At 48.2% G+C, this 6,623-nt stretch overlaps 1 long non-coding RNA gene across 1 annotated transcript in view; it reads right to left on the bottom strand.

Moving 5' to 3' along the window:
- The window catches only part of LOC309665578, a 37,969-nt gene that overhangs the window by 19,371 nt on the left and 11,975 nt on the right, over positions 1-6,623 (bottom strand). Inside the window, exon 2 of the long non-coding RNA XR_014266524.1 lies at positions 5,432-5,511. This is a non-coding gene — a long non-coding RNA (uncharacterized lncRNA). The remainder of the gene's footprint in view (positions 1-5,431; positions 5,512-6,623) is intronic.

The following is a 6,623-nucleotide window of genomic DNA, read 5'->3' as shown; positions in this document are numbered from 1 at the left end:
ACACCCATTTCTGCAGTTCCTGCAAAGAAACCCCACTCATAAACACAATTCTCTATCAACGTTTCAAGCAGGTATGGGGAGCACACGGGCAGTTGCAGCTGGAAATTTTCCCTGGGCACTTGGAGTCACTTAGCCCCAGGCTCTCTCGGCATCTTGCTGACCCTCTTTCCATCCTTCCCTCCTCTCTGCCCCCTGCCTCCTACCCCACAGGAGGCAGCTGAGCCTCTGCTTTGTGTCCTAGCTGAGGCTCCTGCCCTTCTGGCCTTACTTCCCACCCAAAGCGTTTATAAAGGTATCTAAGCAAATAAAGACATTTCCTCTCTAAAAAAAAATGTTGGTGTCTGCTATAAAAATAAGTTTAATTCTATTACCCCACATTTTATGCCCTCTCTGAACCTCTGTGCTCTGATCTGCAAAATGGGTACAATAATATCTACTTATAGGGTTACAGTAAATTAGAAATGAGATTATATGTGTAAAGTATAGCTCCACCCCTGCAAATAGCTGGCCTCCAATAATTCTAGTCCCCTTTGACTTCCCTTCCCTTGACTTAGAGGGTTGAATGCAACCTCCTTTTGTCCAAAGATAGATGATGGGGAAGCTGGCCTGGGCAGCCTTTCTGCTACCTGCAGGAAGCATTTCGGAGACTATAGGAAGGCCTACCGGAGCTGGAAAGCTTTTCCCTCCCTGAAGCCCGAGAGCAAAGTCAGGAGAAGAGATCAGGGCAGCTTTGTCTCTCTAAGCTTATGTGTAGTAAGAGGGCCTCAGACCCACAATACATGACAAAACGTTATCACTCATTCACTCCACAGCATTTGTGATCCCTTGCATTATCAAAGGCATGAGGATAGTTGCTATTATACAGAGTCTTTTTTTTTTTTTTTTAAGGCACATTCTGGGCTCTACTAGCTCTCACTGAGACAGCCCACTATCCCACCTCCTACAGGCGTCAGTGAGGCACAGACTCAGGTTCAAATCCCAGCCTCACCACTTAGCAGCTGTGCTGTCAGTTCAACTTTCTGAACATCATTTCCTCACCTTCAACTCCCCTCCCACTTTCTGCAACGCTGCACAACCATTAAAAACCACATTGCACCTTTCTCTACCATCGATTTTGTTGTGAATCTTCTAGAAGTTCCTTTTAGATCCTTCCTGGATATTCCAGCCTGCTTTTTAAATTCATCTGAAGCACAGAGGCCAACGCATGGCATCCAGTGAGCTGAGCAAGAAGCAAGGGAGAGTGAACAGAACACTGTTCTATCAGGAACAGAAGCCCCAGTGGCTTCAGAAGGCTGGGCCAGCATGTGCGGCCAGTGCTACATGTGTCATGTCAGACCCTCCTGCAGCGCCGAGCAACCCTCAGTGGGTAGGGACTGTGTATTCCAGAGGCTCAGCTGAGTCCAATGCTGGAGGTGAGGGGGCCTGACACTGGGAATCCCAGCACCACTGGCCTGGCCTTTGCTGCTTAACAGACAAAGTAGGCTGTCAAACCCAGCTCCATTTCTCAATACTATGCAATCCACTCAGAGATAGATGGGTTAGCTGGCCAGATCCAGCTTTTAGGTCACCGGTTTTCAGCATAAAGGAAACTGTTCCTCAGCACAAATCATTAAGGAACTGATAACAATCTGTTGCCAAGGTAGCTATTCTTCCAAGATGCTCAAACAGAGAAATTACTCTGATTACTCAGATAGTCAATAGTGATGTAATTTTGAACCCAGTGGTCATCTGGCATCAAGTCAAAAAAGCACAGCCAAAAGCCCATGCACATTTTTTTTTCTTTGCTTGCAATTTTCCTAAGAGCTCAGGCATGGGAACCTTGTCCACACACCCCAGCCCTTATAGCCAGAGGCAGCAGCAGTATTTGTCATCATGCCTGGGAAAGAGAAGAGGTCCTTTGTGGAACAACTCGAGAAGGCTCCCATGCCAGCCTCCTCTTCCAGCTCTTGTCAATGCTCCCTGCAGAGGGGAGCCCAGAGAACAGCCTGTCAGCTCTTTTCAGGGCTGAGAAAGTCAGGCTTTCTGTCGCCTTGGCTGGGCTGAGGGACTTGGATCACTGGTCGGCAGCCCAGGATTTACACAGAGAGGAGCAAAGAGGGATGGGAAACATCAGACCTTTCACTGACTGAGAGTCAGGGACCCGGAGCTGGAAGAAACCTTCCAATCACCCCGCTCCCTTGACTGATGAGAAATGGAGCCCAGAGACGGTCACACAGCTCAGCGCCGGGGGCTCCCGCCTGCCCAGAGCCAGGAGGTCCCAGTGAATCAGGCATCTAGCCCGGCGTCTCCCTTCGCTGGACAATCCACCGCATCAGCCCGGCCCCTGTCGCCCGACTCCTCAGAGCCACGCTGTGATGCTCCGGACTCTGCTGTCCCCCAGTAAAAGAGTGTATTCAGGTCCAAACCCCTTTCCCGCCTCCATCCAGCCGTCCAGGCAGTCTGTCTCCAACACGGTCGCCCGCCAGTCCTTTCTAGCTCGTGTCAGTAGGGATGCAGATTCCCAGAAGAGCAACTCCAAACTCTTCAGAATATCATTTCAGACCCTGTGATCATGGAAAGAGTGCAGCCGGACAAGGGCTGGAAATCCAACTCCACCACATTCTCACACTTCATATTGGTCAAGTGACTTATTTTTCTGAGCCTCAATGACCTCATCAGTACAATGGAGACGGTAAGATATACCAAGGAAGGTTTTAAGAACTAAATGAGAGCCTATAGAGTGCTCGCAGCATTGTGACTCTGCCTGGTGATTGACAGCTGCTTCTCTTTGGAATCTTTCATCTTACCAGGCAGGCCCAGCTCTCAGTGGGTCCCTGCAGGACCCTTCACTTTGGCCATTACTGTCTGCTCTCTTTGGTAATCTTGCTGTAACTGTTTTTCATTCCAAGTAAATGCACTTCCTGAAATGTTTTCCTGCACACCTACTGTGTGCAGGCCCATGTTGAGTGCTGGGGGTGCAGCAACCACTTGGCTGCAAGTTCTATCCCATGGATGCTCACGGCCCAATGGGAGGGCACAGCAGCAACTCCACAGGGCAGAGAGGGTCATAGGTGACATACAAATACGACCTGGAGAAGTCAGAGGAGGGTTTGGGTGCTTCATGGTTTGAGGGTTATCTAAATGCCTCTCCTGTTCCAGAAGGAACCTGGTTCCCCTTCCCATGCCAGAGATCCAGGCACCTGGGCTGGGAGCAAGGATTGCTCTGTCTGGCCCCGCAGCATGGAGCCCAGGCTTGACAGTGCCTGAGGGGAAGCCTGAATAGAGAACCAAAGGACCGTCAGCCATGGGCCATGCTCCCAAAACCTTCCAGGAGTCTGAGGCAGGGATTCACTTGCTTTATTGGGGGGATGCTTTCAAGACAAGGGGAGAGAGGGAGGGTAAGGCAGGCAATATAGTCTCAGCTGGCGTCTGGCTTCAGCCTTCCCAGAGGGTGCTTTGGAGTAAGAATTGCAGCACAGAGTTGACTTCACCATGAGACAAAGAGGCCACACTTTTGTACCCTGTCCCTGTCAGGCATTAGATGGGCTTGTGGGGGAGGCAGGCTGCTGGATACCCCTGGGTGAGGTGGTTTCTCCTGGGCTAAGGACGACTCTGGAGGGAAGGGGGGCAGATCTGAGCCCTCAGCAGCCCACAGCTGGAGGACGGGTACCCTGGTCACCGCCCTGTCCAATTGGAGGTTTTAGAACAGCAAAAGAAAAGAGACCCTGAAATGCTAATGCTAATGTGTGTGTGTGTGTGTGAGAGAGAAAGAGAGACAGAGAGAAGACAGTAATTCTAACAGCTAACGTTTACTGAGCTCTCAACTGTATACTTGCGCCAAGCCTTTTATAAATATACATTTTATAACTACAACCTCATTTAATCCTCTCAAAAACCTTATTAAAACATACATTTTGTATATAAGGAAACTGAGTCTCAGAGAGGTTAAGTCAGTTGTCTAAGGGCACACAGATAGAAAGGCCAGCGCTGGGAGTTGAACTCAGATCTGGATTACTCTACAAATCAAGCTCTCAACCCCTGCCACGCTGCCTACTGAGGCTGCCGGGCCTATTTGGACAGGCAGCTTTCAAGAGGGAGCTTGGGTGGTAACACAGATGAAAAGAGGCCTCAAGCAACCTTTCCAGGTTCCGAAGCTGGAGTCACTCCGACTCTCCTTGCTCTCTCTTTCCTCCTAGCCATCCATGGCCAAGTCTTGCCCCATGGACCCCTTCAGCCTCCCCGTCATCTGTCCCTTCTCTCTGCCCCTGGTCCGCAGCAGCTCAGGCCCCGTTCCCCTCCTAGCTAGAGCTGGACTGGCCTCTCCTACTGGGTCTCTCCCCCCGGCTCATCTCTCTCCCTCCCAGCCATGTGCACAGCCTCACCAAACTCATCTCGAAAACCCAGCTCCAATCATGTCAATTCCTTGATAAGGCCTTTCACTAACCCCCATCACCTGCTGCAGTAAGCACACTCACCTCAGCCTGGCAATCAAGGTCTCCAAGATGTGGCCCCAAATGTAACCCCAGCCTCATCTCTGCTGCAGGCAAAGAGATGATTTCCCCCCATCCCTACAGGCTCCTGTCTCTGTGGGCTGCTCTCGCTCTGCTCTCACTGTGATGTGGCCTCTCCCAGGACATTTGCCTGTTGAAATCTGACCATTTTAGAATTAAATGAGACTTTAGAAATTAAGATAAAAGTCTAATTTTCCAGGTATGAAAAATGAGACTCAAAAATATGTATCGATACATGACGACAACTATTATCATGAAGGTGCACTATATGTACTCAGGTAGCATGTACGTGTACACACATACACACGCTCACACGCACGTTCACTCTCAGTCTTTATCCTTCAGTTCTTGCATGCATTTCACTCTAGACCCTTGCCGCTGGGGTTGGCTCTCCCCCAGCTGGTTTAATGAAGAGCACGTGGTCTTCCTGGTGAGAGGAGAGACTAAGAAATGGAAGAGCAATCTCAGGAATGGACATTGGATCACAATCATGGTCCCAGCCCTGACTGTGTACTAGAATCATCTGAGAAGCTTTTAAAATTCTCAGTGCCCAAGCTGCAACCCAGACCAATTGTACCAGAAGCCTGGGAGTGGGATCCAGACATCAGTATTTTTTTTTTTTTTTTACAAGAAAAGAGTGTCCACTGCTGTATAGTACAGGGAACTCCACTTCGCTGTACAGTAGAAACTAGCACAACACTGTAAAACAACTATACCCCAATAAAAAAGAAAATGGTGGAAAAAAAGTATCCAGAAACAAAAACTTAAAGTTGAACAAGAAACAAGAGAACCACCAAACTCTGCACCCCGTTCTAAAAACTCAACCAACATTTTGTTTGCAAATCGTTTGTTGATCATCTACTACGTGCCTCAAATACCCAGGCCTTGAGACTGGAAGCTGGCGCCTGAGGACATGGAAATGAAAGGACACAGACTCTGACCTGAAGGAACGCCAGTCCCTGGGGCAGATGCTCGCATCAAGCAGCCAGCAAGTCCCACACCAGAGGCACGCCTGGGGAATCTGGGAAAAGAGGAAGTAGTGATTACTCTTTCAGGAAAAGACTGCACAGAAGGAGTTGACTCAACCTAAGTCTTAAAAGATGAAGCTGGAGAGAAGGTTCCCAGCATAACAAAAGCCCATGGATGTGTGTTTTGCACCCTCACTGGAGGAGCAGTCAGTGCTCCAAGGTGGCTCTGCTGAAGGTTTTGACTTTTATCCACCCAAGCACCCCCACTGTGCCTTTTTAAGGACTCTTGCTTCCATTGGCTTTCTAAGGCAAACCCTGCTTATCTCCTTTCCGATTTGTAGAGACTCTTTATTGGACTCCTAGCCTCCAATCTCACCTACAGCTTAACAGCTACAGGCAAACCTCAGAGATACTGTGGGTTCGGTTCCAGACCGCTGCAATAAGAATACCGCAATAAAGCAAGTCACACGAATTTTTTCTTTCCTAGTGCATACAAAAGTTATGTTTACACTATACTGTAGTCAATTAAGTGTGAAATAGCACTGTGTCTTTACAAAAATACATACCTTAATTTAAAATACTTTATTGGTAAAAAAAAAATACCTTATTGCTAAAAAGTGCCATCATCTGAGCTTTCAGTGAGTCATATAATCTTTTTGCCACAGTAACAAAGATCACTGATCACAGAACACAATAATGAAGAAGTTTGAAATATTGTGAGAATTACCAAAATGTGACACAGACGTGAAATGAACAAATGCTGTTGGAAAAATGGCACTGAAAGTCTTGTTCAATGCAGGGTTGCCACAAACTTTTAATTTGTAAAATCACAGTATCTGTGAAGCATGATACAGTGAAACAAATAAAACAAGGTGTGCCTCTACTATAAAATTCAGTGTTTTCAAACAACAATCATTTTATTACATCTTAAGACAGTGTTTGCATCTGAACAGGGTTCAGCTGGGTGAGTCTTCTGCTCCATGTGGGGTCCACTGAAGTCACCCAGGGGTTCATAGCTGGCAGATAGGCTGGTGTGGAGGGTCCAAGACAACTTCATCCACAGATATGGCATTGTGGTAGAGCTGGCTGGAAGCTGCAGGGCCTAGATGTAGGCTTTCTAGCATGGCAATCCCAGAGTAGTCTGTCCTCCTACATAGTTCAGGGC

Source organism: Balaenoptera physalus (genome assembly GCF_965194825.1).
Source record: "Balaenoptera physalus genome assembly, chromosome: 8".
Taxonomy (NCBI): Eukaryota; Metazoa; Chordata; class Mammalia; order Artiodactyla; family Balaenopteridae; genus Balaenoptera; species Balaenoptera physalus.
This window is presented reverse-complemented; position numbering and strand designations above follow the sequence as displayed.